Raw genomic sequence first — 24,373 nt, 5'->3', positions numbered from 1 at the left:
TTTTATTGCCAGTACAGACATTTGGAAGAGGTCAAACAGACACAATAGCCATCACCTAAAGACTTACCACACTGTTTAGGCCCAATTCCAACTGCTTTTGGCAGCTAAACAGTGTTGATCCTCTTTAGTAGTTTAATTTAAGACCCCCTGCTAATATCATGTCCTGTAGGTCGTTTTACATTACCAACACATGATTTTTTTCAGTAAGCCAATACAGTTAGGAAACTTTTTTATTAGCTTACCTGGTGATAGAAGTAGAAGAGGGCAAAAAAGTGCATGTATCTCACCTACAGCCATACCACATTGGATAGGCCCAATCTCGTCTGATCTTGGAAGCTAAGCAGTGTTGGGCCTGGTTAGTACTTGGGTGGGAGACCACATGGGAACACCAGGTGCTGTAGGTTTTTTCACATTACAGGCAAATTGTTTTTATTCTCTAGCTATTTAAATTGGAAACTTTTTCTTTTTATTGCCAGTACAGACATTTGGAAGAGGTCAAACAGACACAATAGCCATCACCTAAAGACTTACCACACTGTTTAGGCCCAATTCCAACTGCTTTTGGCAGCTAAACAGTGTTGAGCCTCTTTAGTAGTTTAATTTAAGACCCCCTGCTAATATCATGTCCTGTAGGTCTTTTTACATTACCAACACATGATTTTTTTCAGTAAGCCAATACAGTTAGGAAACTTTTTTATTAGCTTACCTGGTGATAGAAGTAGAAGAGGGCAAAAAAGTGCCTGTATCTCACCTACAGCCATACCACATTGGATAGGCCCAATCTTGTCTGATCTTGGAAGCTAAGCAGTGTTGGGCTTGGTTAGTACTTGGGTGGGAGACCACATGGGAACACCAGGTGCTGTAGGTTTTTTGACATTACAGGCAAATTGTTTTTATTCTCTAGCTATTTAAATTGGAAACTTTTTCTTTTTATTGCCAGTACAGACATTTGGAAGAGGTCAAACAGACACAATAGCCATCACCTAAAGACTTACCACACTGTTTAGGCCCAATTCCAACTGCTTTTGGCAGCTAAACAGTGTTGAGCCTCTTTAGTAGTTTAATTTAAGACCCCCTGCTAATATCATGTCCTGTAGGTCTTTTTACATTACCAACACATGATTTTTTTCAGTAAGCCAATACAGTTAGGAAACTTTTTTATTAGCTTACCTGGTGATAAAAGTAGAAGAGGGCAAAAAAGTGAATTTAACTCACCTACAGCCATACCACATTGGATAGGCCCAATCTCGTCTGATCTTGGAAGCTAAGCAGTGTTGGGCCTGGTTAGTACTTGGGTGGGAGACCACATGGGAACACCAGGTGCTGTAGGTTTTTTCACATCACTGGCAAATTGTTTTTATTCTCTAGCTATTTATATTGGAAACTTTTTCATTTTATTGCCAGCACAGACATTTGGAAGAGGTCAAACAGACACAATAGCCATCAGCTAAAGACTTACCACACTGTTTAGGCTCAATTCCAACTACTTTTGGCAGCTAAACAGTGTTGAGCCTGTTTAGTAGTTTAATTTAAGACCCCCTGCTAATATCATGTCCTGTAGGTCTTTTTACATTACCAACACATGATTTTTTTCAGTAAGCCAATACAGTTAGGAAACTTTTTTATTAGCTTACCTGGTGATAGCAGTAGAAGAGGGCAAAAAAGTGCCTGTATCTCACCTACAGCCATACCACATTGGATAGGCCCAATCTTGTCTGATCTTGGAAGCTAAGCAGTGTTGGGCCTGGTTAGTACTTGGGTGGGAGACCACATGGGAACACCAGGTGCTGTAGGTTTTTTCACATTACAGGCAAATTGTTTTTATTCTCTAGCTATTTAAATTGGAAACTTTTTCTTTTTATTGCCAGTACAGACATTTGGAAGAGGTCAAACAGACACAATAGCCATCACCTAAAGAATTACCACACTGTTTAGGCCCAATTCCAACTGCTTTTGGCAGCTAAACAGTGTTGAGCCTCTTTAGTAGTTTAATTTAAGACCCCCTGCTAATATCATGTCCTTTAGGTCTTTTTACATTACCAACACATGATTTTTTTTAAGTAAGCCAATACAGTTAGGAAACTTTTTTATTAGCTTACCTGGTGATAGAAGTAGAAGAGGGCAAAAAAGTGCTTGTATCTCACCTACAGCCATACCACATTGGATAGGCCCAACCTCGTCTGATCTTGGAAGTTAAGCAGTGTTGGGCCTGGTTAGTACTTGGGTGGGAGACCACATGGGAACACCAGGTGCTGTAGGTTTTTTCACATTACTGGCAAATTGTTTTTATTCTCTAGCTATTTAGATTGGAAACTTTTTCTTTTTATTGCCAGCACAGACATTTGGAAGAGTTCAAACAGACACAATAGCCATCACCTAAAGACTTACCACACTGTTTAGGCCCAATTCCAACTGCTTTTGGCAGCTAAACAGTGTTGATCCTCTTTAGTAGTTTAATTTAAGACCCCCTGCTAATATCATGTCCTGTAGGTCTTTTTACATTACCAACACATGATTTTTTTCAGTAAGCCAATACAGTTAGGAAACTTTTGTATTAGCTTACCTGGTGATAGAAGTAGAAGAGGGCAAAAAAGTACCTGTATCTCACCTACAGCCATACCACATTGGATAGGCCTGATCTTGGAAGCAAAGCAGTGTTGGGCCTGGATAGTACTTGGGTGGGAGACCACATGGGAACACCAGGTGCTGTAGGTTTTTTCACATTACTGGCAAATTGTTTTTATTCTCTAGATATTTAAATTGGAAACTTTTTCTTTTTATTGCCAGCACTGACATTTGGAAGAGGTAAAACAGACACAATATCCATCACCTAAAGACTTACCACACTGTTTAGGCCCAATTCCAACTGCTTTTGGCAGCTAAACAGTGTTGAGCCTCTTTAGTAGTTTAATTTAAGACCCCCTGCTAATATCATGTCCTGTAGGTCTTTTTACATTACCAACACATGATTTTTTTCAGTAAGCCAATACAGTTAGGAAACTTTTGTATTAGCTTACCTGGTGATAGAAGTAGAAGAGGGCAAAAAAGTACCTGTATCTCACCTACAGCCATACCACATTGGATAGGCCTGATCTTGGAAGCAAAGCAGTGTTGGGCCTGGATAGTACTTGGGTGGGAGACCACATGGGAACACCAGGTGCTGTAGGTTTTTTCACATTACTGGCAAATTGTTTTTATTCTCTAGATATTTAAATTGGAAACTTTTTCTTTTTATTGCCAGCACTGACATTTGGAAGAGGTAAAACAGACACAATATCCATCACCTAAAGACTTACCACACTGTTTAGGCCCAATTCCAACTGCTTTTGGCAGGTAAACAGTGTTGAGGCTATTTAGTAGTTTAATTTAAGACCCCCTGATAATATCATGTCCTGTAGGTCTTTTTACATTACCAACACATGATTTTTTTCAGTAAGCCAATACAGTTAGGAAACTTTTTTATTAGCTTACCTGGTGATAGAAGTAGAAGAGGGCAAAAAAGTGCCTGTATTTCTCCTACAGCCATACCACATTGGATAGGCCCAATCTCGTCTGTTCTTGGAAGCTAAGCAGTGTTGGGCCTGGTTAGTACTTGGGTGGGAGAACACATGGGAACACCAGGTGCTGTAGGTTTTTTCACATTACAGGCAAATTGTTTTTATTCTCTAGCTATTTAAATTGGAAACTTTTTCTTTTTATTGCCAGTACAGACATTTGGAAGAGGTCAAACAGACACAATAGCCATCACCTAAAGACTTACCACACTGTTTAGGCCCAATTCCAACTGCTTTTGGCAGCTAAACAGTGTTGATCCTCTTTAGTAGTTTAATTTAAGACCCCCTGCTAATATCATGTCCTGTAGGTCGTTTTACATTACCAACACATGATTTTTTTCAGTAAGCCAATACAGTTAGGAAACTTTTTTATTAGCTTACCTGGTGATAGAAGTAGAAGAGGGCAAAAAAGTGCATGTATCTCACCTACAGCCATACCACATTGGATAGGCCCAATCTCGTCTGATCTTGGAAGCTAAGCAGTGTTGGGCCTGGTTAGTACTTGGGTGGGAGACCACATGGGAACACCAGGTGCTGTAGGTTTTTTCACATTACAGGCAAATTGTTTTTATTCTCTAGCTATTTAAATTGGAAACTTTTTCTTTTTATTGCCAGTACAGACATTTGGAAGAGGTCAAACAGACACAATAGCCATCACCTAAAGACTTACCACACTGTTTAGGCCCAATTCCAACTGCTTTTGGCAGCTAAACAGTGTTGAGCCTCTTTAGTAGTTTAATTTAAGACCCCCTGCTAATATCATGTCCTGTAGGTCTTTTTACATTACCAACACATGATTTTTTTCAGTAAGCCAATACAGTTAGGAAACTTTTTTATTAGCTTACCTGGTGATAGAAGTAGAAGAGGGCTAAAAAGTGCCTGTATTTAACCTACAGCCATACCACATTGGATAGGCCCAATCTCGTCTGTTCTTGGAAGCTAAGCAGTGTTGGGCCTGGTTAGTACTTGGGTGGGAGACCACATGGGAACACCAGGTGCTGTAGGTTTTTTCACATTACAGGCAAATTGTTTTTATTCTCTAGCTATTTAAATTGGAAACTTTTTCTTTTTATTGCCAGTACAGGCATTTGGAAGAGGTCAAACAGACACAATAGCCATCACCTAAAGACTTACCACACTGTTTAGGCCCAATTCCATCTGCTTTTGGCAGCTAAACAGTGTTGATCCTCTTTAGTAGTTTAATTTAAGACCCCCTGCTAATATCATGTCCTGTAGGTCGTTTTACATTACCAACACATGATTTTTTTCAGTAAGCCAATACAGTTAGGAACCTTTTTTATTAGCTTACCTGGTGATAGAAGTAGAAGAGGGCAAAAAAGTGCATGTATCTCACCTACAGCCATACCACATTGGATAGGCCCAATCTCGTCTGATCTTGGAAGCTAAGCAGTGTTGGGCCTGGTTAGTACTTGGGTGGGAGACCACATGGGAACACCAGGTGCTGTAGGTTTTTCACATTACAGGCAAATTGTTTTTATTCTCTAGCTATTTAAATTGGAAACTTTTTCTTTTTATTACCAGTACAGACATTTGGAAGAGGTCAAACAGACACAATAGCCATCACCTAAAGACTTACCACACTGTTTAGGCCCAATTCCAACTGCTTTTGGCAGCTAAACAGTGTTGAGCCTCTTTAGTAGTTTAATTTAAGACCCCCTGCTAATATCATGTCCTGTAGGTCTTTTTACATTACCAACACATGATTTTTTTCAGTAAGCCAATACAGTTAGGAAACTTTTGTATTAGCTTACCTGGTGATAGAAGTAGAAGAGGGCAAAAAAGTGCCTTTAACTCACCTACAGCCATACCACATTGCATAGGCCCAATCTCGTCTGATCTTGGAAGCTAAGCAGTGTTGGGCCTGGTTAGTACTTGGGTGGGAGACCACATGGGAACACCAGGTGCTGTAGGTTTTTTCACATTACTGGCAAATTGTTTTTATTCTCTAGCTATTTAAATAGGAAACTTTATCTTTTTATTGCCAGCACAGACATTTGGAAGAGGTCAAACAGACACAATAGCCATCACCTAAAGACTTACCAAACTGTTTAGGCCCAATTCCAACTGCTTTTGGCAGCTAAACAGTGTTGAGCCTCTTTAGTAGTTTAATTTAAGACCCCCTGCTAATATCATGTCCTGTAGGTCTTTTTACATTACCAACACATGATTTTTTTCAGTAAGCCAATACAGTTAGGAAACTTTTTTATTAGCTTACCTGGTGATAGAAGTAGAAGAGGGCTAAAAAGTTCCTGTATTTCACCTACAGCCATACCACATTGGATAGGCCCAATCTCGTCTGTTCTTGGAAGCTAAGCAGTGTTGGGCCTGGTTAGTACTTGGGTGGGAGACCACATGGGAACACCAGGTGCTGTAGGTTTTTTCACATTACAGGCAAATTGTTTTTATTCTCTAGCTATTTAAATTGGAAACTTTTTCTTTTTATTGCCAGTACAGACATTTGGAAGAGGTCAAACAGACACAATAGCCATCACCTAAAGACTTACCACACTGTTTAGGCCCAATTCCAACTGCTTTTGGCAGCTAAACAGTGTTGATCCTCTTTAGTAGTTTAATTTAAGACCCCCTGCTAATATCATGTCCTGTAGGTCGTTTTACATTACCAACACATGATTTTTTTCAGTAAGCCAATACAGTTAGGAAACTTTTTTATTAGCTTACCTGGTGATAGAAGTAGAAGAGGGCAAAAAAGTGCATGTATCTCACCTACAGCCATACCACATTGGATAGGCCCAATCTCGTCTGATCTTGGAAGCTAAGCAGTGTTGGGCCTGGTTAGTACTTGGGTGGGAGACCACATGGGAACACCAGGTGCTGTAGGTTTTTTCACATTACAGGCAAATTGTTTTTATTCTCTAGCTATTTAAATTGGAAACTTTTTCTTTTTATTGCCAGTACAGACATTTGGAAGAGGTCAAACAGACACAATAGCCATCACCTAAAGACTTACCACACTGTTTAGGCCCAATTCCAACTGCTTTTGGCAGCTAAACAGTGTTGAGCCTCTTTAGTAGTTTAATTTAAGACCCCCTGCTAATATCATGTCCTGTAGGTCTTTTTACATTACCAACACATGATTTTTTTCAGTAAGCCAATACAGTTAGGAAACTTTTTTATTAGCTTACCTGGTGATAGAAGTAGAAGAGGGCTAAAAAGTGCCTGCATTTCACCTACAGCCATACCACATTGGATAGGCCCAATCTCGTCTGATCTTGGAAGCTAAACAGTGTTGGGCCTGGTTAGTACTTGGGTGGGAGACCACATGGGAACACCAGGTGCTGTAGGTTTTTTCACATTACAGGCAAATTGTTTTTATTCTCTAGCTATTTAAATTGGAAACTTTTTCTTTTTATTGCCAGTACAGGCATTTGGAAGAGGTCAAACAGACACAATAGCCATCACCTAAAGACTTACCACACTGTTTAGGCCCAGTTCCATCTGCTTTTGGCAGCTAAACAGTGTTGATCCTCTTTAGTAGTTTAATTTAAGACCCCCTGCTAATATCATGTCCTGTAGGTCGTTTTACATTACCAACACATGATTTTTTTCAGTAAGCCAATACAGTTAGGAACCTTTTTTATTAGCTTACCTGGTGATAGAAGTAGAAGAGGGCAAAAAAGTGCATGTATCTCACCTACAGCCATACCACATTGGATAGGCCCAATCTCGTCTGATCTTGGAAGCTAAGCAGTGTTGGGCCTGGTTAGTACTTGGGTGGGAGACCACATGGGAACACCAGGTGCTGTAGGTTTTTCACATTACAGGCAAATTGTTTTTATTCTCTAGCTATTTAAATTGGAAACTTTTTCTTTTTATTACCAGTACAGACATTTGGAAGAGGTCAAACAGACACAATAGCCATCACCTAAAGACTTACCACACTGTTTAGGCCCAATTCCAACTGCTTTTGGCAGCTAAACAGTGTTGAGCCTCTTTAGTAGTTTAATTTAAGACCCCCTGCTAATATCATGTCCTGTAGGTCTTTTTACATTACCAACACATGATTTTTTTCAGTAAGCCAATACAGTTAGGAAACTTTTGTATTAGCTTACCTGGTGATAGAAGTAGAAGAGGGCAAAAAAGTGCCTTTAACTCACCTACAGCCATACCACATTGCATAGGCCTAATCTCGTCTGATCTTGGAAGCTAAGCAGTGTTGGGCCTGGTTAGTACTTGGGTGGGAGACCACATGGGAACACCAGGTGCTGTAGGTTTTTTCACATTACTGGCAAATTGTTTTTATTCTCTAGCTATTTAAATAGGAAACTTTATCTTTTTATTGCCAGCACAGACATTTGGAAGAGGTCAAACAGACACAATAGCCATCACCTAAAGACTTACCAAACTGTTTAGGCCCAATTCCAACTGCTTTTGGCAGCTAAACAGTGTTGAGCCTCTTTAGTAGTTTAATTTAAGACCCCCTGCTAATATCATGTCCTGTAGGTCTTTTTACATTACCAACACATGATTTTTTTCAGTAAGCCAATACAGTTAGGAAACTTTTTTATTAGCTTACCTGGTGATAGAAGTAGAAGAGGGCTAAAAAGTGCCTGTATTTCACCTACAGCCATACCACATTGGATAGGCCCAATCTCGTCTGTTCTTGGAAGCTAAGCAGTGTTGGGCCTGGTTAGTACTTGGGTGGGAGACCACATGGGAACACCAGGTGCTGTAGGTTTTTTTCACATTACAGGCAAATTGTTTTTATTCTCTAGCTATTTAAATTGGAAACTTTTTCTTTTTATTGCCAGTACAGGCATTTGGAAGAGGTCAAACAGACACAATAGCCATCACCTAAAGACTTACCACACTGTTTAGGCCCAATTCCATCTGCTTTTGGCAGCTAAACAGTGTTGATCCTCTTTAGTAGTTTAATTTAAGACCCCCTGCTAATATCATGTCCTGTAGGTCGTTTTACATTACCAACACATGATTTTTTCAGTAAGCCAATACAGTTAGGAAACTTTTTTATTAGCTTACCTGGTGATAGAAGTAGAAGAGGGCAAAAAAGTGCATGTATCTCACCTACAGCCATACCACATTGGATAGCCCCAATCTCGTCTGATCTTGGAAGCTAAGCAGTGTTGGGCCTGGTTAGTACTTGGGTGGGAGACCACATGGGAACACCAGGTGCTGTAGGTTTTTTCACATTACAGGCAAATTGTTTTTATTCTCTAGCTATTTAAATTGGAAACTTTTTCTTTTTATTGCCAGTACAGACATTTGGAAGAGGTCAAACAGACACAATAGCCATCACCTAAAGAATTACCACACTGTTTAGGCCCAATTCCAACTGCTTTTGGCAGCTAAACAGTGTTGATCCTCTTTAGTAGTTTAATTTAAGACCCCCTGCTAATATCATGTCCTGTAGGTCGTTTTACATTACCAACACATGATTTTTTTCAGTAAGCCAATACAGTTAGGAAACTTTTTTATTAGCTTACCTGGTGATAGAAGTAGAAGAGGGCAAAAAAGTGCATGTATCTCACCTACAGCCATACCACATTGGATAGCCCCAATCTCGTCTGATCTTGGAAGCTAAGCAGTGTTGGGCCTGGTTAGTACTTGGGTGGGAGACCACATGGGAACACCAGGTGCTGTAGGTTTTTTCACATTACAGGCAAATTGTTTTTATTCTCTAGCTATTTAAATTGGAAACTTTTTCTTTTTATTGCCAGTACAGGCATTTGGAAGAGGTCAAACAGACACAATAGCCATCACCTAAAGACTTACCAAACTGTTTAGGCCCAATTCCAACTGCTTTTGGCAGCTAAACAGTGTTGAGCCTCTTTAGTAGTTTAATTTAAGACCCCCTGCTAATATCATGTCCTGTAGGTCTTTTTACATTACCAACACATGATTTTTTTCAGTAAGCCAATACAGTTAGGAAACTTTTTTATTAGCTTACCTGGTGATAGAAGTAGAAGAGGGCTAAAAAGTGCCTGTATTTCACCTACAGCCATACCACATTGGATAGGCCCAATCTCGTCTGTTCTTGGAAGCTAAGCAGTGTTGGGCCTGGTTAGTACTTGGGTGGGAGACCACATGGGAACACCAGGTGCTGTAGGTTTTTTCACATTACAGGCAAATTGTTTTTATTCTCTAGCTATTTAAATTGGAAACTTTTTCTTTTTATTGCCAGTACAGACATTTGGAAGAGGTCAAACAGACACAATAGCCATCACCTAAAGACTTACCACACTGTTTAGGCCCAATTCCAACTGCTTTTGGCAGCTAAACAGTGTTGATCCTCTTTAGTAGTTTAATTTAAGACCCCCTGCTAATATCATGTCCTGTAGGTCGTTTTACATTACCAACACATGATTTTTTTCAGTAAGCCAATACAGTTAGGAAACTTTTTTATTAGCTTACCTGGTGATAGAAGTAGAAGAGGGCAAAAAAGTGCATGTATCTCACCTACAGCCATACCACATTGGATAGGCCCAATCTCGTCTGATCTTGGAAGCTAAGCAGTGTTGGGCCTGGTTAGTACTTGGGTGGGAGACCACATGGGAACACCAGGTGCTGTAGGTTTTTTCACATTACAGGCAAATTGTTTTTATTCTCTAGCTATTTAAATTGGAAACTTTTTCTTTTTATTGCCAGTACAGACATTTGGAAGAGGTCAAACAGACACAATAGCCATCACCTAAAGACTTACCACACTGTTTAGGCCCAATTCCAACTGCTTTTGGCAGCTAAACAGTGTTGAGCCTCTTTAGTAGTTTAATTTAAGACCCCCTGCTAATATCATGTCCTGTAGGTCTTTTTACATTACCAACACATGATTTTTTTCAGTAAGCCAATACAGTTAGGAAACTTTTTTATTAGCTTACCTGGTGATAGAAGTAGAAGAGGGCTAAAAAGTGCCTGTATTTCACCTACAGCCATACCACATTGGATAGGCCCAATCTCGTCTGATCTTGGAAGCTAAACAGTGTTGGGCCTGGTTAGTACTTGGGTGGGAGACCACATGGGAACACCAGGTGCTGTAGGTTTTTTCACATTACAGGCAAATTGTTTTTATTCTCTAGCTATTTAAATTGGAAACTTTTTCTTTTTATTGCCAGTACAGGCATTTGGAAGAGGTCAAACAGACACAATAGCCATCACCTAAAGACTTACCACACTGTTTAGGCCCAGTTCCATCTGCTTTTGGCAGCTAAACAGTGTTGATCCTCTTTAGTAGTTTAATTTAAGACCCCCTGCTAATATCATGTCCTGTAGGTCGTTTTACATTACCAACACATGATTTTTTTCAGTAAGCCAATACAGTTAGGAACCTTTTTTATTAGCTTACCTGGTGATAGAAGTAGAAGAGGGCAAAAAAGTGCATGTATCTCACCTACAGCCATACCACATTGGATAGGCCCAATTTCGTCTGATCTTGGAAGCTAAGCAGTGTTGGGCCTGGTTAGTACTTGGGTGGGAGACCACATGGGAACACCAGGTGCTGTAGGTTTTTCACATTACAGGCAAATTGTTTTTATTCTCTAGCTATTTAAATTGGAAACTTTTTCTTTTTATTACCAGTACAGACATTTGGAAGAGGTCAAACAGACACAATAGCCATCACCTAAAGACTTACCACACTGTTTAGGCCCAATTCCAACTGCTTTTGGCAGCTAAACAGTGTTGAGCCTCTTTAGTAGTTTAATTTAAGACCCCCTGCTAATATCATGTCCTGTAGGTCTTTTTACATTACCAACACATGATTTTTTTCAGTAAGCCAATACAGTTAGGAAACTTTTGTATTAGCTTACCTGGTGATAGAAGTAGAAGAGGGCAAAAAAGTGCCTTTAACTCACCTACAGCCATACCACATTGCATAGGCCCAATCTCGTCTGATCTTGGAAGCTAAGCAGTGTTGGGCCTGGTTAGTACTTGGGTGGGAGACCACTTGGGAACACCAGGTGCTGTAGGTTTTTTCACATTACTGGCAAATTGTTTTTATTCTCTAGCTATTTAAATAGGAAACTTTATCTTTTTATTGCCAGCACAGACATTTGGAAGAGGTCAAACAGACACAATAGCCATCACCTAAAGACTTACCAAACTGTTTAGGCCCAATTCCAACTGCTTTTGGCAGCTAAACAGTGTTGAGCCTCTTTAGTAGTTTAATTTAAGACCCCCTGCTAATATCATGTCCTGTAGGTCTTTTTACATTACCAACACATGATTTTTTTCAGTAAGCCAATACAGTTAGGAAACTTTTTTATTAGCTTACCTGGTGATAGAAGTAGAAGAGGGCTAAAAAGTGCCTGTTTTTCACCTACAGCCATACCACATTGGATAGGCCCAATCTCGTCTGTTCTTGGAAGCTAAGCAGTGTTGGGCCTGGTTAGTACTTGGGTGGGAGACCACATGGGAACACCAGGTGCTGTAGGTTTTTTTCACATTACAGGCAAATTGTTTTTATTCTCTAGCTATTTAAATTGGAAACTTTTTCTTTTTATTGCCAGTACAGGCATTTGGAAGAGGTCAAACAGACACAATAGCCATCACCTAAAGACTTACCACACTGTTTAGGCCCAATTCCATCTGCTTTTGGCAGCTAAACAGTGTTGATCCTCTTTAGTAGTTTAATTTAAGACCCCCTGCTAATATCATGTCCTGTAGGTCGTTTTACATTACCAACACATGATTTTTTTCAGTAAGCCAATACAGTTAGGAAACTTTTTTATTAGCTTACCTGGTGATAGAAGTAGAAGAGGGCAAAAAAGTGCCTGTATCTCAACTACAGCCATACCACATTGGATAGGCCCAATCTCGTCTGATCTTGGAAGCTAAGCAGTGTTGGGCCTGGTTAGTACTTGGGTGGGAGACCACATGGGAACACCAGGTGCTGTAGGTTTTTTCACATTACTGGCAAATTGTTTTTATTCTCTAGCTATTTAAATTGGAAACTTTTTCTTTTTATTGCCAGCACAGACATTTGGAAGAGGTCAAACAGACACAATAGCCATCACCTAAAGACTTACCACACTGTTTAGGCCCAATGCCAACTGCTTTTGGCAGCTAAACAGTGTTGGGCCTCTTTAGTAGTTTAATTTAAGACTCCCTGCTAATATCATGTCCTGTAGGTATTTTTACATTACCAACACATGATTTTTTTCAGTAAGCCAATACAGTTAGGAAACTTTTTTATTAGCTTACCTGGTGATAGAAGTAGAAGAGGGCAAAAAAGTGCCTGTATCTCACCTACAGCCATACCACATTGGATAGGCCCAATCTCGTCTGATCTTGGAAGCTAAGCAGTGTTGGGCCTGGTTAGTACTTGGGTGGGAGACCACATGGGAACACCAGGTGCTGTAGGTTTTTTCACATTACAGGCAAATTGTTTTTATTCTCTAGCTATTTAAATTGGAAACTTTTTCTTTTTATTGCCAGTACAGACATTTGGAAGAGGTCAAACAGACACAATAGCCATCACCTAAAGACTTACCACACTGTTTAGGCCCAATTCCAACTGCTTTTGGCAGCTAAACAGTGTTGAGCCTGTTTAGTAGTTTAATTTAAGACCCCCTGCTAATATCATGTCCTGTAGGTCTTTTTACATTACCAACACATGATTTTTTTCAGTAAGCCAATACAGTTAGGAAACTTTTTTATTAGCTTACCTGGTGATAGAAGTAGTAGAGGGCAAAAAAGTGCCTATATCTCACCTACAGCCATACCACATTGAATAGGCCCAATCTCGTCTGATCTTGGAAGCTAAGCAGTGTTGGGCCTGGTTAGTACTTGGGTGGGAGACCACATGGGAACACCAGGTGCTGTAGGTTTTTCACATTACAGGCAAATTGTTTTTATTCTCTAGCTATTTAAATTGGAAACTTTTTCTTTTTATTGCCAGTACAGACATTTGGAAGAGGTCAAACAGACACAATAGCCATCTCCTAAAGACTTACCACACTGTTTAGGCCCAATTCCAACTACTTTTGGCAGCTAAACAGTGTTGAGCCTCTTTAGTAGTTTAATTTAAGACCCCCTGCTAATATCATGTCCTGTAGGTCTTTTTACATTACCAACACATGATTTTTTTCAGTAAGCCAATACAGTTAGGAAACTTTTTTATTAGCTTACCTGGTGATAGAAGTAGAAGAGGGCAAAAAAGTGAATTTAGCTCACCTACAGCCATACCACATTGGATAGGCCCAATCTCGTCTGATCTTGGAAGCTAAGCAGTGTTGGGCCTGGTTAGTACTTGGGTGGGAGACCACATGGGAACACCAGGTGCTGTAGGTTTTTTCACATCACTGGCAAATTGTTTTTATTCTCTAGCTATTTATATTGGAAACTTTTTCATTTTATTGCCAGCACAGACATTTGGAAGAGGTCAAACAGACACAATAGCCATCACCTAAAGACTTACCACACTGTTTAGGCTCAATTCCAACTGCTTTTGGCAGCTAAACAGTGTTGAGCCTCTTTTGTAGTTTAATTTAAGACCCCCTGCTAATATCATGTCCTGTAGGTCTTTTTACATTACCAACACATGATTTTTTTCCGTAAGCCAATACAGTTAGGGAACTTTTGTATTAGCTTACCTGGTGATAGAAGTAGAAGAGGGCAAAAAGTGCCTGTATCTCACCTACAGCCATACCACATTGGATAGGCCCAATCTCGTCTGATCTTGGAAGCTTAGCAGTGTTGGGCCTGGTTAGTACTTTGGTGGGAGACCACATGGGAACACCAGGTGCTGTAGGGTTTTTCACATTACAGGCAAATTGTTTTTATTCTCTAGCTATTTAAATTGGAAACTTTTTCTTTTTATTGCCAGTACAGACATTTGGAAGAGGTCAAACAGACACAATAGCCATCACATAAAGACTTACCACACTGTTTAGGCCCAATTCCAACTGCTTTTGGCAGCTAAACAGTGTTGAGCCTCTTTAGTAGTTTAATTTAAGACCCCCTGCTAATATCATGTCCTGTAGGTCTTTTTACATTACCAACACATGATTTTTTTCAGTAAGCCAATACAGTTAGGAAACTTTTTTATTAGCTTACCTGGTGATAGAAGTAGAAGAGGGCTAAAAAGTGCCTGTATTTCACCTACAGCCATACCACATTGGATAGGCCCAATCTCGTCTGTTCTTGGAAGCTAAGCAGTGTTGGGCCTGGTTAGTACTTGGGTGGGAGACCACATGGGAACACCAGGTGCTGTAGGTTTTTTCACATTACAGGCAAATTGTTTTTATTCTCTAGCTATTTAAATTGGAAACTTTTTCTTTTTATTGCCAGTACAGGCATTTGGAAGAGGTCAAACAGACACAATAGCCATCACCTAAAGACTTACCACACTGTTTAGGCCCAATTCCATCTGCTTTTGGCAGCTAAACAGTGTTGATCCTCTTTAGTAGTTTAATTTAAGACCCCCTGCTAATATCATGTCCTGTAGGTCGTTTTACATTACCAACACATGATTTTTTTCAGTAAGCCAATACAGTTAGGAAACTTTTTTATTAGCTTACCTGGTGATAAAAGTAGAAGAGGGCAAAAAAGTGCATGTATCTCACCTACAGCCATACCACATTGGATAGGCCCAATCTCGTCTGATCTTGGAAGCTAAGCAGTGTTGGGCCTGGTTAGTACTTGGGTGGGAGACCACATGGGAACACCAGGTGCTGTAGGTTTTTTCACATTACAGGCAAATTGTTTTTATTCTCTAGCTATTTAAATTGGAAACTTTTTCTTTTTATTGCCAGTACAGACATTTGGAAGAGGTCAAACAGACACAATAGCCATCACCTAAAGAATTACCACACTGTTTAGGCCCAATTCCAACTGCTTTTGGCAGCTAAACAGTGTTGAGCCTCTTTAGTAGTTTAATTTAAGACCCCCTGCTAATATCATGTCCTGTAGGTCTTTTTACATTACCAACACATGATTTTTTTCAGTAAGCCAATACAGTTAGGAAACTTTTTTATTACCTTACCTGGTGATAGAAGTAGAAGAGGGCAAAAAAGTGCCTGTATCTCAACTACAGCCATACCACATTGGATAGGCCCAATCTCGTCTGATCTTGGAAGCTAAGCAGTGTTGGGCCTGGTTAGTACTTGGGTGGGAGACCACATGGGAACACCAGGTGCTGTAGGTTTTTTCACATTACTGGCAAATTGTTTTTATTCTCTAGCTATTTAAATTGGAAACTTTTTCTTTTTATTGCCAGCACAGACATTTGGAAGAGGTCAAACAGACACAATAGCCATCACCTAAAGACTTACCACACTGTTTAGGCCCAATTCCAACTGCTTTTGGCAGCTAAACAGTGTTGGGCCTCTTTAGTAGTTTAATTTAAGACTCCCTGCTAATATCATGTCCTGTAGGTATTTTTACATTACCAACACATGATTTTTTTCAGTAAGCCAATACAGTTAGGAAACTTTTTTATTAGCTTACCTGGTGATAGAAGTAGAAGAGGGCAAAAAAGTGCCTGTATCTCACCTACAGCCATACCACATTGGATAGGCCCAATCTCGTCTGATCTTGGAAGCTAAGCAGTGTTGGGCCTGGTTAGTACTTGGGTGGGAGACCACATGGGAACACCAGGTGCTGTAGGTTTTTTCACATTACAGGCAAATTGTTTTTATTCTCTAGCTATTTAAATTGGAAACTTTTTCTTTTTATTGCCAGTACAGACATTTGGAAGAGGTCAAACAGACACAATAGCCATCACCTAAAGACTTACCACACTGTTTAGGCCCAATTCCAACTGCTTTTGGCAGCTAAACAGTGTTGAGCCTGTTTAGTAGTTTAATTTAAGACCCCCTGCTAATATCATGTCCTGTAGGTCTTTTTACATTACCAACACATGATTTTTTTCAGTAAGCCAATACAGTTAGGAAACTTTTTTATTAGCTTACCTGGTGATAGAAGTAGAAGAGGGCAAAAAAGTGAATTTAACTCACCTACAGCCATACCACATTGGATAGGCCCAATCTCGTCTGATCTTGGAAGCTAAGCAGTGTTGGGCCTGGTTAGTACTTGGGTGGGAGACCACATGGGAACACCAGGTGCTGTAGGTTTTTTCACATCACTGGCAAATTGTTTTTATTCTCTAGCTATTTATATTGGAAACTTTTTCATTTTATTGCCAGCACAGACATTTGGAAGAGGTCAAACAGACACAATAGCCATCACCTAAAGACTTACCACACTGTTTAGGCCCAATTCCAACTGCTTTTGGCAGCTAAACAGTGTTGAGCCTCTTTAGTAGTTTAATTTAAGACCCCCTGCTAATATCATGTCCTGTAGGTCTTTTTACATTACCAACACATGATTTTTTTCAGTAAGCCAATACAGTTAGGAAACTTTTTTATTAGCTTACCTGGTGATAGAAGTAGAAGAGGGCTAAAAAGTGCCTGTATTTCACCTACAGCCATACCACATTGGATAGGCCCAATCTCGTCTGTTCTTGGAAGCTAAGCAGTGTTGGGCCTGGTTAGTACTTGGGTGGGAGACCACATGGGAACACCAGGTGCTGTAGGTTTTTTCACATTACAGGCAAATTGTTTTTATTCTCTAGCTATTTAAATTGGAAACTTTTTCTTTTTATTGCCAGTACAGGCATTTGGAAGAGGTCAAACAGACACAATAGCCATCACCTAAAGACTTACCACACTGTTTAGGCCCAATTCCATCTGCTTTTGGCAGCTAAACAGTGTTGATCCTCTTTAGTAGTTTAATTTAAGACCCCCTGCTAATATCATGTCCTGTAGGTCGTTTTACATTACCAACACATGATTTTTTTCAGTAAGCCAATACAGTTAGGAAACTTTTGTATTAGCTTACCTGGTGATAGAAGTAGAAGAGGGCAAAAAAGTGCATGTATCTCACCTACAGCCATACCACATTGGAAAGGCCCAATCTTGTCTGATCTTGGAAGCTAAGCAGTGTTGGGCCTGGTTAGTACTTTGGTGGGAGACCACATGGGAACACCAGGTGCTGTAGGGTTTTTCACATTACAGGCAAATTGTTTTTATTCTCTAGCTATTTAAATTGGAAACTTTTTCTTTTTATTGCCAGTACAGACATTTGGAAGAGGTCAAACAGACACAATAGCCATCACATAAAGACTTACCACACTGTTTAGGCCCAATTCCAACTGCTTTTGGCAGCTAAACAGTGTTGAGCCTCTTTAGTAGTTTAATTTAAGACCCCCTGCTAATATCATGTCCTGTAGGTCTTTTTACATTACCAACACATGATTTTTTTCAGTAAGCCAATACAGTTAGGAAACTTTTTTATTAGCTTACCTGGTGATAGAAGTAGAAGAGGGCTAAAAAGTGCCTGTATTTCACCTACAGCCATACCACATTGGATAGGCCCAATCTCGTCTGTTCTTGGAAGCTAAGCAGTGTTGGGCCTGGTTAGTACTTGGGTGGGAGACCACATGGGAACACCAGGTGCTGTAGGTTTTTTCACATTACAGGCAAATTGTTTTTATTCTCTAGCTATTTAAATTGGAAACTTTTTCTTTTTATTGCCAGTACAGGCATTTGGAAGAGGTCAAACAGACACAATAGCCATCACCTAAAGACTTACCACACTGTTTAGGCCCAATTCCATCTGCTTTTGGCAGCTAAACAGTGTTGATCCTCTTTAGTAGTTTAATTTAAGACCCCCTGCTAATATCATGTCCTGTAGGTCGTTTTACATTACCAACACATGATTTTTTTCAGTAAGCCAATACAGTTAGGAAACTTTTTTATTAGCTTACCTGGTGATAGAAGTAGAAGAGGGCAAAAAAGTGCATGTATCTCACCTACAGCCATACCACATTGGAAAGGCCCAATCTTGTCTGATCTTGGAAGCTAAGCAGTGTTGGGCCTGGTTAGTACTTGGGTGGGAGACCACATGGGAACACCAGGTGCTGTAGGTTTTTTCACATTACAGGCAAATTGTTTTTATTCTCTAGCTATTTAAATTGGAAACTTTTTCTTTTTATTGCCAGTACAGACATTTGGAAGAGGTCAAACAGACACAATAGCCATCACCTAAAGACTTACCACACTGTTTAGGCCCAATTCCAACTGCTTTTGGCAGCTAAACAGTGTTGAGCCTCTTTAGTAGTTTAATTTAAGACCCCCTGCTAATATCATGTAATGTAGGTCTTTTTACATTACCAACACATGATTTTTTTCAGTAAGCCAATACAGTTAGGAAACTTTTTTATTAGCTTACCTGGTGATAGAAGTAGAAGAGGGCAAAAAAGTGCCTGTATCTCACCTACAGCCATACCACATTGGATAGGCCCAATCTTGTCTGATCTTGGAAGCTAAGCAGTGTTGGGCCTGGTTAGTACTTGGGTGGGAGACCACATGGGAACACCAGGTGCTGTAGGTTTTTTGACATCACAGGCAAATTGTTTTTATTCTCTAGCTATTTAAATTGGAAACTTTTTCTTTTTATTGCCAGTACAGACATTTGGAAGAGGTCAAACAGACACAATAGCCATCTCCTAAAGACTTACCACACTGTTTAGGCCCAATTCCAACTACTTGTGGCAGCTAAACAGTGTTGAGCCTCTTTAGTAGTTTAATTTAAGACCCCCTGCTAATATCATGTCCTGTAGGTCTTTTTACATTACCAACACATGATTTTTTTCAGTAAGCCAATACAGTTAGGAAACTTTTTTATTAGCTTACCTGGTGATAGAAGTAGAAGAGGGCAAAAAAGTGCCTTTATCTCAACTACAGCCATACCACATTGGATAGGCCCAATCTCGTCTGAACTTGGAAGCTAAGCAGTGTTGGGCCTGGTTAGTACTTTGGTGGGAGACCACATGGGAACACCAGGTGCTGTCGGTTTTTTCACATTACAGGCAATTTTTTTTTTATTCTCTAGCTATTTAAATTGGAAACTTTTTATTTTTATTGCCAGTACAGACATTTGGAAGAGGTCAAACAGACACAATAGCCATCACCTAAAGACTTACCACACTGTTTAGGCCCAATTCCAACTGCTTTTGGCAGCTAAACAGTGTTGGGCCCCTTTAGTAGTTTAATTTAAGACTCCCTGCTAATATCATGTCCTGTAGGTCTTTTTACATTACCAACACATGATTTTTTTCAGTAAGCCAATACAGTTAGGAAACTTTTTTATTAGCTTACCTGGTGATAGAAGTAGAAGAGGGCAAAAAAGTGCCTGTATCTCACCTACAGCCATACCACATTGGATAGGCCCAATCTCGTCTGATCTTGGAAGCTAAGCAGTGTTGGGCCTGGTTAGTACTTGGGTGGGAGACCACATGGGAACACCAGGTGCTGTAGGTTTTTTCACATTACTGGCAAATTGTTTTTATTCTCTAGCTATTTAAATAGGAAACTTTATCTTTTTATTGCCAGCACAGACATTTGGAAGAGGTCAAACAGACACAATAGCCATCACCTAAAGACTTACCAAACTGTTTAGGCCCAATTCCAACTGCTTTTGGCAGCTAAACAGTGTTGAGCCTCTTTAGTAGTTTAATTTAAGACCCCCTGCTAATATCATGTCCTGTAGGTCTTTTTACATTACCAACACATGATTTTTTTCAGTAAGCCAATACAGTTAGGAAACTTTTTTATTAGCTTACCTGGTGATAGAAGTAGAAGAGGGCAAAAAAGTGCCTGTATCTCAACTACAGCCATACCACATTGGATAGGCCCAATCTCGTCTGAACTTGGAAGCTAAGCAGTATTGGGCCTGGTTAGTACTTGGGTGGGAGACCACATGGGAACACCAGGTGCTGTAGGTTTTTTCACATTACAGGCAAATTGTTTTTATTCTCTAGCTATTTAAATTGGAAACTTTTTCTTTTTATTGCCAGCACAGACATTTGGAAGAGGTCAAACAGACACAATAGCCATCACCTAAAGACTTACCACACTGTTTAGGCCCAATTCCAACTGCTTTTGGCAGCTAAACAGTGTTGGGCCTCTTTAGTAGTTTAATTTAAGACTCCCTGCTAATATCATGTCCTGTAGGTCTTTTTACATTACCAACACATGATTTTTTTCAGTAAGCCAATACAGTTAGGAAACTTTTTTATTAGCTTACCTGGTGATAGAAGTAGAAGAGGGCAAAAAAGTGCCTGTATCTCACCTACAGCCATACCACATTGGATAGGCCCAATCTCGTCTGATCTTGGAAGCTAAGCAGTGTTGGGCCTGGTTAGTACTTGGGTGGGAGACCACATGGGAACACCAGGTGCTGTAGGTTTTTTCACATTACAGGCAAATTGTTTTTATTCTCTAGCTATTTAAATTGGAAACTTTTTCTTTTTATTGCCAGTACAGACATTTGGAAGAGGTCAAACAGACACAATAGCCATCACCTAAAGAATTACCACACTGTTTAGGCCCAATTCCAACTGCTTTTGGCAGCTAAACAGTGTTGAGCCTCTTTAGTAGTTTAATTTAAGACCCCCTGCTAATATCATGTCCTGTAGGTCTTTTTACATTACCAACACATGATTTTTTTTAAGTAAGCCAATACAGTTAGGAAACTTTTTTATTAGCTTACCTGGTGATAGAAGTAGAAGAGGGCAAAAAAGTGCTTGTATCTCACCTACAGCCATACCACATTGGATAGGCCCAACCTCGTCTGATCTTGGAAGTTAAGCAGTGTTGGGCCTGGTTAGTACTTGGGTGGGAGACCACATGGGAACACCAGGTGCTGTAGGTTTTTTCACATTACTGGCAAATTGTTTTTATTCTCTAGCTATTTAGATTGGAAACTTTTTCTTTTTATTGCCAGCACAGACATTTGGAAGAGTTCAAACAGACACAATAGCCATCACCTAAAGACTTACCACACTGTTTAGGCCCAATTCCAACTGCTTTTGGCAGCTAAACAGTGTTGAGCCTCTTTAGTAGTTTAATTTAAGACCCCCTGCTAATATCATGTCCTGTAGGTCTTTTTACATTACCAACACATGATTTTTTTCAGTAAGCCAATACAGTTAGGAAACTTTTGTATTAGCTTACCTGGTGATAGAAGTAGAAGAGGGCAAAAAAGTACCTGTATCTCACCTACAGCCATACCACATTGGATAGGCCTGATCTTGGAAGCAAAGCAGTGTTGGGCCTGGATAGTACTTAGGTGGGAGACCACATGGGAACACCAGGTGCTGTAGGTTTTTTCACATTACTGGCAAATTGTTTTTATTCTCTAGATATTTAAATTGGAAACTTTTTCTTTTTATTGCCAGCACTGACATTTGGAAGAGGTAAAACAGACACAATATCCATCACCTAAAGACTTACCACACTGTTTAGGCCCAATTCCAACTGCTTTTGGCAGCTAAACAGTGTTGGGCCTCTTTAGTAGTTTAATTTAAGACTCCCTGCTAATATCATGTCCTGTAGGTCTTTTTACATTACCAACACATGATTTTTTTCAGTAAGCCAATACAGTTTTAAAACTTTTTTATTAGCTTACCTGGTGATAGAAGTAGAAGAGGGCAAAAAAGTGCCTGTATCTCACCTACAGCCATACCACATTGGATAGGCCCAATCTCGTCTGATCTTGGAAGCTAAGCAGTGTTGGGCCTGGTTAGTACTTGGGTGGGAGACCACATGGGAACACCAGGTGCTGTAGGTTTTTTCACATTACAGGCAAATTGTTTTTATTCTCTAGCTATTTAAATTGGAAACTTTTTCTTTTTATTGCCAGTACAGACATTTGGAAGAGGTCAAACAGACACAATAGCCATCACCTAAAGACTTACCACACTGTTTAGGCCCAATTCCAACTGCTTTTGGCAGCTAAACAGTGTTGAGCCTCTTTAGTAGTTTAATTTAAGACCCCCTGCTAATATAATGTCCTGTAGGTCTTTTTACATTACCAACACATGATTTTTTTCAGTAAGCCAATACAGTTAGGAAACTTTTGTATTAGCTTACCTAGTGATAGAAGTAGAAGAGGGCAAAAAAGTGCCTTTAACTCAGCTACAGCCATACCACATTGGATAGGCCCACTCTCGTCTGATCTTGGAAGCTAAGCAGTGTTGGGCCTGGTTAGTACTTGGGTGGGAGACCACATGGGAACACCAGGTGCTGTAGGTTTTTTCACATTACAGGCAAATTGTTTTTATTCTCTAGCTATTTAAATAGGAAACTTTATCTTTTTATTGCCAGCACAGACATTTGGAAGAGGTCAAACAGACACAATAGCCATCACCTAAAGACTTACCAAACTGTTTAGGCCCAATTCCAACTGCTTTTGGCAGCTAAACAGTGTTGAGCCTCTTTAGTAGTTTAATTTAAGACCCCCTGCTAATATAATGTCCTGTAGGTCTTTTTACATTACCAACACATGATTTTTTTCAGTAAGCCAATACAGTTAGGAAACTTTTTTATTAGCTTACCTGGTGATAGAAGTAGAAGAGGGCAAAAAAGTGCCTGGATCTCAACTACAGCCATACCACATTGGATAGGCCCAATCTCGTCTGAACTTGGAAGCTAAGCAGTGTTGGGCCTGGTTAGTACTTGGGTGGGAGACCACATGGGAACACCAGGTGCTGTAGGTTTTTTCACATTACTGGCAAATTAATTTTATTCTCTAGCTATTTAAATTGGAAACTTTTTCTTTTTATTGCCAGCACAGACATTTGGAAGAGGTCAAACAGACACAATAGCCATCACCTAAAGACTTACCACACTGTTTAGGCCCAATTCCAACTGCTTTTGGCAGCTAAACAGTGTTGGGCCTCTTTAGTAGTTTAATTTAAGACTCCCTGCTAATATCATGTCCTGTAGGTCTTTTTACATTACCAACACATGATTTTTTTCAGTAAGCCAATACAGTTAGGAAACTTTTTTATTAGCTTACCTGGTGATAAAAGTAGAAGAGGGCAAAAAAGTGCCTGTATCTCACCTACAGCCATACCACATTGGATAGGCCCAATCTCGTCTGATCTTGGAAGCTAAGCAGTGTTGGGCCTGGTTAGTACTTGGGTGGGAGACCACATGGGAACACCAGGTGCTGTAGGTTTTTTCACATTACAGGCAAATTGTTTTTATTCTCTAGCTATTTAAATTGGAAACTTTTTCTTTTTATTGCCAGTACAGACATTTGGAATAGGTCAAACAGACACAATAGCCATCACCTAAAGACTTACCACACTGTTTAGGCCCAATTCCAACTGCTTTTGGCAGCTAAACAGTGTTGAGCTGGTTTAGTAGTTTAATTTAAGACCCCCTGCTAATATCATGTCCTGTAGGTCTTTTTACATTACCAACACATGATTTTTTTCAGTAAGCCAATACAGTTAGGAAACTTTTTTATTAGCTTACCTGGTGATAGAAGTAGAAGAGGGCAAAAAAGTGCCTGTATCTCACCTACAGCCATACCACATTGGATAGGCCCAATCTCGTCTGATTTTGGAAGCTAAGCAGTGTTGGGCCTGGTTAGTACTTGGGTGGGAGACCACATGGGAACACCAGGTGCTGTAGGTTTTTTCACATTACAGGCAAATTGTTTTTATTCTCTAGCTATTTAAATTGGAAACTTTTTCTTTTTATTGCCAGTACAGACATTTGGAAGAGGTCAAACAGACACAATAGCCATCACCTAAAGACTTACCACACTGTTTAGGCCCAATTCCAACTGCTTTTGGCAGCTAAACAGTGTTGAGCCGCTTTAGTAGTTTAATTTAAGACCCCCTGCTAATATCATGTCCTGTAGGTCTTTTTACATTACCAACACATGATTTTTTTTAAGTAAGCCAATACAGTTAGGAAACTTTTTTATTAGCTTACCTGGTGATAGAAGTAGAAGAGGGCAAAAAAGTG

At 39.8% G+C, this 24,373-nt stretch overlaps 46 non-coding genes and 6 pseudogenes across 46 annotated transcripts; all 52 read left to right on the top strand.

Moving 5' to 3' along the window:
* Nucleotides 1-285: 285 nt before the first annotated feature.
* Nucleotides 286-404, top strand: LOC146051648 (5S ribosomal RNA). The gene has a single exon (XR_014466848.1). It is a non-coding gene; the product is annotated as a 5S ribosomal RNA (ribosomal RNA).
* Nucleotides 405-749: 345 nt separating this feature from the next.
* On the top strand, nt 750-868 carry LOC146051977 (5S ribosomal RNA). Its single transcript, XR_014467146.1, has one exon. It is a non-coding gene; the product is annotated as a 5S ribosomal RNA (ribosomal RNA).
* A 345-nt stretch (nt 869-1,213) lies between these two features.
* Nucleotides 1,214-1,332, top strand: LOC146051647 (5S ribosomal RNA). Its single transcript, XR_014466847.1, has one exon. It is a non-coding gene; the product is annotated as a 5S ribosomal RNA (ribosomal RNA).
* Nucleotides 1,333-1,677: 345 nt separating this feature from the next.
* LOC146051898 (5S ribosomal RNA) lies at nt 1,678-1,796 on the top strand. The gene has a single exon (XR_014467074.1). It is a non-coding gene; the product is annotated as a 5S ribosomal RNA (ribosomal RNA).
* Nucleotides 1,797-2,142: 346 nt separating this feature from the next.
* On the top strand, nt 2,143-2,261 carry LOC146051808 (5S ribosomal RNA). Its single transcript, XR_014466993.1, has one exon. It is a non-coding gene; the product is annotated as a 5S ribosomal RNA (ribosomal RNA).
* Nucleotides 2,262-2,606: 345 nt separating this feature from the next.
* Nucleotides 2,607-2,715, top strand: LOC146052108 (5S ribosomal RNA; annotated as a pseudogene).
* Nucleotides 2,716-3,060: 345 nt separating this feature from the next.
* LOC146052107 (5S ribosomal RNA) lies at nt 3,061-3,169 on the top strand (annotated as a pseudogene).
* A 345-nt stretch (nt 3,170-3,514) lies between these two features.
* LOC146052067 (5S ribosomal RNA) lies at nt 3,515-3,633 on the top strand (annotated as a pseudogene).
* A 345-nt stretch (nt 3,634-3,978) lies between these two features.
* Nucleotides 3,979-4,097, top strand: LOC146051646 (5S ribosomal RNA). The gene has a single exon (XR_014466846.1). It is a non-coding gene; the product is annotated as a 5S ribosomal RNA (ribosomal RNA).
* A 345-nt stretch (nt 4,098-4,442) lies between these two features.
* Nucleotides 4,443-4,561, top strand: LOC146051866 (5S ribosomal RNA). Its single transcript, XR_014467046.1, has one exon. It is a non-coding gene; the product is annotated as a 5S ribosomal RNA (ribosomal RNA).
* Nucleotides 4,562-4,906: 345 nt separating this feature from the next.
* LOC146051645 (5S ribosomal RNA) lies at nt 4,907-5,025 on the top strand. The gene has a single exon (XR_014466845.1). It is a non-coding gene; the product is annotated as a 5S ribosomal RNA (ribosomal RNA).
* Nucleotides 5,026-5,369: 344 nt separating this feature from the next.
* On the top strand, nt 5,370-5,488 carry LOC146051757 (5S ribosomal RNA). The gene has a single exon (XR_014466947.1). It is a non-coding gene; the product is annotated as a 5S ribosomal RNA (ribosomal RNA).
* Nucleotides 5,489-5,833: 345 nt separating this feature from the next.
* On the top strand, nt 5,834-5,952 carry LOC146051865 (5S ribosomal RNA). The gene has a single exon (XR_014467045.1). It is a non-coding gene; the product is annotated as a 5S ribosomal RNA (ribosomal RNA).
* Nucleotides 5,953-6,297: 345 nt separating this feature from the next.
* On the top strand, nt 6,298-6,416 carry LOC146052135 (5S ribosomal RNA). Its single transcript, XR_014467198.1, has one exon. It is a non-coding gene; the product is annotated as a 5S ribosomal RNA (ribosomal RNA).
* A 345-nt stretch (nt 6,417-6,761) lies between these two features.
* On the top strand, nt 6,762-6,880 carry LOC146051764 (5S ribosomal RNA). Its single transcript, XR_014466953.1, has one exon. It is a non-coding gene; the product is annotated as a 5S ribosomal RNA (ribosomal RNA).
* Nucleotides 6,881-7,225: 345 nt separating this feature from the next.
* LOC146052134 (5S ribosomal RNA) lies at nt 7,226-7,344 on the top strand. The gene has a single exon (XR_014467197.1). It is a non-coding gene; the product is annotated as a 5S ribosomal RNA (ribosomal RNA).
* A 344-nt stretch (nt 7,345-7,688) lies between these two features.
* On the top strand, nt 7,689-7,807 carry LOC146051892 (5S ribosomal RNA). Its single transcript, XR_014467069.1, has one exon. It is a non-coding gene; the product is annotated as a 5S ribosomal RNA (ribosomal RNA).
* Nucleotides 7,808-8,152: 345 nt separating this feature from the next.
* LOC146051864 (5S ribosomal RNA) lies at nt 8,153-8,271 on the top strand. The gene has a single exon (XR_014467044.1). It is a non-coding gene; the product is annotated as a 5S ribosomal RNA (ribosomal RNA).
* A 345-nt stretch (nt 8,272-8,616) lies between these two features.
* LOC146051749 (5S ribosomal RNA) lies at nt 8,617-8,735 on the top strand. The gene has a single exon (XR_014466940.1). It is a non-coding gene; the product is annotated as a 5S ribosomal RNA (ribosomal RNA).
* Nucleotides 8,736-9,080: 345 nt separating this feature from the next.
* LOC146051748 (5S ribosomal RNA) lies at nt 9,081-9,199 on the top strand. Its single transcript, XR_014466939.1, has one exon. It is a non-coding gene; the product is annotated as a 5S ribosomal RNA (ribosomal RNA).
* Nucleotides 9,200-9,544: 345 nt separating this feature from the next.
* LOC146051863 (5S ribosomal RNA) lies at nt 9,545-9,663 on the top strand. The gene has a single exon (XR_014467043.1). It is a non-coding gene; the product is annotated as a 5S ribosomal RNA (ribosomal RNA).
* Nucleotides 9,664-10,008: 345 nt separating this feature from the next.
* On the top strand, nt 10,009-10,127 carry LOC146052133 (5S ribosomal RNA). The gene has a single exon (XR_014467196.1). It is a non-coding gene; the product is annotated as a 5S ribosomal RNA (ribosomal RNA).
* Nucleotides 10,128-10,472: 345 nt separating this feature from the next.
* LOC146051762 (5S ribosomal RNA) lies at nt 10,473-10,591 on the top strand. Its single transcript, XR_014466952.1, has one exon. It is a non-coding gene; the product is annotated as a 5S ribosomal RNA (ribosomal RNA).
* A 345-nt stretch (nt 10,592-10,936) lies between these two features.
* Nucleotides 10,937-11,055, top strand: LOC146051823 (5S ribosomal RNA). Its single transcript, XR_014467007.1, has one exon. It is a non-coding gene; the product is annotated as a 5S ribosomal RNA (ribosomal RNA).
* Nucleotides 11,056-11,399: 344 nt separating this feature from the next.
* Nucleotides 11,400-11,518, top strand: LOC146051761 (5S ribosomal RNA). The gene has a single exon (XR_014466951.1). It is a non-coding gene; the product is annotated as a 5S ribosomal RNA (ribosomal RNA).
* Nucleotides 11,519-11,863: 345 nt separating this feature from the next.
* On the top strand, nt 11,864-11,982 carry LOC146051861 (5S ribosomal RNA). Its single transcript, XR_014467042.1, has one exon. It is a non-coding gene; the product is annotated as a 5S ribosomal RNA (ribosomal RNA).
* A 346-nt stretch (nt 11,983-12,328) lies between these two features.
* LOC146051828 (5S ribosomal RNA) lies at nt 12,329-12,447 on the top strand. Its single transcript, XR_014467012.1, has one exon. It is a non-coding gene; the product is annotated as a 5S ribosomal RNA (ribosomal RNA).
* Nucleotides 12,448-12,792: 345 nt separating this feature from the next.
* On the top strand, nt 12,793-12,911 carry LOC146052132 (5S ribosomal RNA). The gene has a single exon (XR_014467195.1). It is a non-coding gene; the product is annotated as a 5S ribosomal RNA (ribosomal RNA).
* Nucleotides 12,912-13,256: 345 nt separating this feature from the next.
* On the top strand, nt 13,257-13,375 carry LOC146051992 (5S ribosomal RNA). Its single transcript, XR_014467160.1, has one exon. It is a non-coding gene; the product is annotated as a 5S ribosomal RNA (ribosomal RNA).
* Nucleotides 13,376-13,719: 344 nt separating this feature from the next.
* LOC146052131 (5S ribosomal RNA) lies at nt 13,720-13,838 on the top strand. The gene has a single exon (XR_014467194.1). It is a non-coding gene; the product is annotated as a 5S ribosomal RNA (ribosomal RNA).
* Nucleotides 13,839-14,182: 344 nt separating this feature from the next.
* Nucleotides 14,183-14,301, top strand: LOC146052024 (5S ribosomal RNA; annotated as a pseudogene).
* Nucleotides 14,302-14,646: 345 nt separating this feature from the next.
* LOC146051860 (5S ribosomal RNA) lies at nt 14,647-14,765 on the top strand. The gene has a single exon (XR_014467041.1). It is a non-coding gene; the product is annotated as a 5S ribosomal RNA (ribosomal RNA).
* Nucleotides 14,766-15,110: 345 nt separating this feature from the next.
* Nucleotides 15,111-15,229, top strand: LOC146052127 (5S ribosomal RNA). The gene has a single exon (XR_014467192.1). It is a non-coding gene; the product is annotated as a 5S ribosomal RNA (ribosomal RNA).
* Nucleotides 15,230-15,574: 345 nt separating this feature from the next.
* On the top strand, nt 15,575-15,693 carry LOC146051827 (5S ribosomal RNA). The gene has a single exon (XR_014467011.1). It is a non-coding gene; the product is annotated as a 5S ribosomal RNA (ribosomal RNA).
* Nucleotides 15,694-16,038: 345 nt separating this feature from the next.
* Nucleotides 16,039-16,157, top strand: LOC146052115 (5S ribosomal RNA). Its single transcript, XR_014467191.1, has one exon. It is a non-coding gene; the product is annotated as a 5S ribosomal RNA (ribosomal RNA).
* Nucleotides 16,158-16,502: 345 nt separating this feature from the next.
* Nucleotides 16,503-16,621, top strand: LOC146052103 (5S ribosomal RNA). Its single transcript, XR_014467190.1, has one exon. It is a non-coding gene; the product is annotated as a 5S ribosomal RNA (ribosomal RNA).
* A 345-nt stretch (nt 16,622-16,966) lies between these two features.
* On the top strand, nt 16,967-17,085 carry LOC146051859 (5S ribosomal RNA). Its single transcript, XR_014467040.1, has one exon. It is a non-coding gene; the product is annotated as a 5S ribosomal RNA (ribosomal RNA).
* A 345-nt stretch (nt 17,086-17,430) lies between these two features.
* Nucleotides 17,431-17,549, top strand: LOC146051982 (5S ribosomal RNA). Its single transcript, XR_014467151.1, has one exon. It is a non-coding gene; the product is annotated as a 5S ribosomal RNA (ribosomal RNA).
* A 345-nt stretch (nt 17,550-17,894) lies between these two features.
* On the top strand, nt 17,895-18,013 carry LOC146051858 (5S ribosomal RNA). The gene has a single exon (XR_014467039.1). It is a non-coding gene; the product is annotated as a 5S ribosomal RNA (ribosomal RNA).
* Nucleotides 18,014-18,358: 345 nt separating this feature from the next.
* Nucleotides 18,359-18,477, top strand: LOC146051835 (5S ribosomal RNA). The gene has a single exon (XR_014467018.1). It is a non-coding gene; the product is annotated as a 5S ribosomal RNA (ribosomal RNA).
* Nucleotides 18,478-18,822: 345 nt separating this feature from the next.
* LOC146051897 (5S ribosomal RNA) lies at nt 18,823-18,941 on the top strand. Its single transcript, XR_014467073.1, has one exon. It is a non-coding gene; the product is annotated as a 5S ribosomal RNA (ribosomal RNA).
* Nucleotides 18,942-19,286: 345 nt separating this feature from the next.
* Nucleotides 19,287-19,405, top strand: LOC146051960 (5S ribosomal RNA). Its single transcript, XR_014467131.1, has one exon. It is a non-coding gene; the product is annotated as a 5S ribosomal RNA (ribosomal RNA).
* Nucleotides 19,406-19,751: 346 nt separating this feature from the next.
* Nucleotides 19,752-19,870, top strand: LOC146052090 (5S ribosomal RNA). Its single transcript, XR_014467189.1, has one exon. It is a non-coding gene; the product is annotated as a 5S ribosomal RNA (ribosomal RNA).
* A 345-nt stretch (nt 19,871-20,215) lies between these two features.
* LOC146051958 (5S ribosomal RNA) lies at nt 20,216-20,334 on the top strand. Its single transcript, XR_014467129.1, has one exon. It is a non-coding gene; the product is annotated as a 5S ribosomal RNA (ribosomal RNA).
* Nucleotides 20,335-20,679: 345 nt separating this feature from the next.
* On the top strand, nt 20,680-20,798 carry LOC146052078 (5S ribosomal RNA). The gene has a single exon (XR_014467188.1). It is a non-coding gene; the product is annotated as a 5S ribosomal RNA (ribosomal RNA).
* Nucleotides 20,799-21,144: 346 nt separating this feature from the next.
* LOC146051806 (5S ribosomal RNA) lies at nt 21,145-21,263 on the top strand. Its single transcript, XR_014466992.1, has one exon. It is a non-coding gene; the product is annotated as a 5S ribosomal RNA (ribosomal RNA).
* A 345-nt stretch (nt 21,264-21,608) lies between these two features.
* LOC146052124 (5S ribosomal RNA) lies at nt 21,609-21,717 on the top strand (annotated as a pseudogene).
* Nucleotides 21,718-22,062: 345 nt separating this feature from the next.
* LOC146052066 (5S ribosomal RNA) lies at nt 22,063-22,181 on the top strand. The gene has a single exon (XR_014467187.1). It is a non-coding gene; the product is annotated as a 5S ribosomal RNA (ribosomal RNA).
* A 345-nt stretch (nt 22,182-22,526) lies between these two features.
* LOC146052029 (5S ribosomal RNA) lies at nt 22,527-22,645 on the top strand (annotated as a pseudogene).
* A 345-nt stretch (nt 22,646-22,990) lies between these two features.
* Nucleotides 22,991-23,109, top strand: LOC146051773 (5S ribosomal RNA). Its single transcript, XR_014466962.1, has one exon. It is a non-coding gene; the product is annotated as a 5S ribosomal RNA (ribosomal RNA).
* Nucleotides 23,110-23,454: 345 nt separating this feature from the next.
* On the top strand, nt 23,455-23,573 carry LOC146052054 (5S ribosomal RNA). The gene has a single exon (XR_014467186.1). It is a non-coding gene; the product is annotated as a 5S ribosomal RNA (ribosomal RNA).
* A 345-nt stretch (nt 23,574-23,918) lies between these two features.
* Nucleotides 23,919-24,037, top strand: LOC146051852 (5S ribosomal RNA). The gene has a single exon (XR_014467033.1). It is a non-coding gene; the product is annotated as a 5S ribosomal RNA (ribosomal RNA).
* Nucleotides 24,038-24,373: the final 336 nt, after the last annotated feature.

The sequence above is a fragment of the Crinia signifera genome, unplaced genomic scaffold, assembly GCF_055691185.1.
Source record: "Crinia signifera unplaced genomic scaffold, ASM5569118v1 HAP2_SCAFFOLD_105, whole genome shotgun sequence".
NCBI classification, from domain to species: Eukaryota; Metazoa; Chordata; class Amphibia; order Anura; family Myobatrachidae; genus Crinia; species Crinia signifera.
Note: the sequence above shows the minus strand (reverse complement) of the source record. Positions and strands in the feature narration are given on the sequence as shown.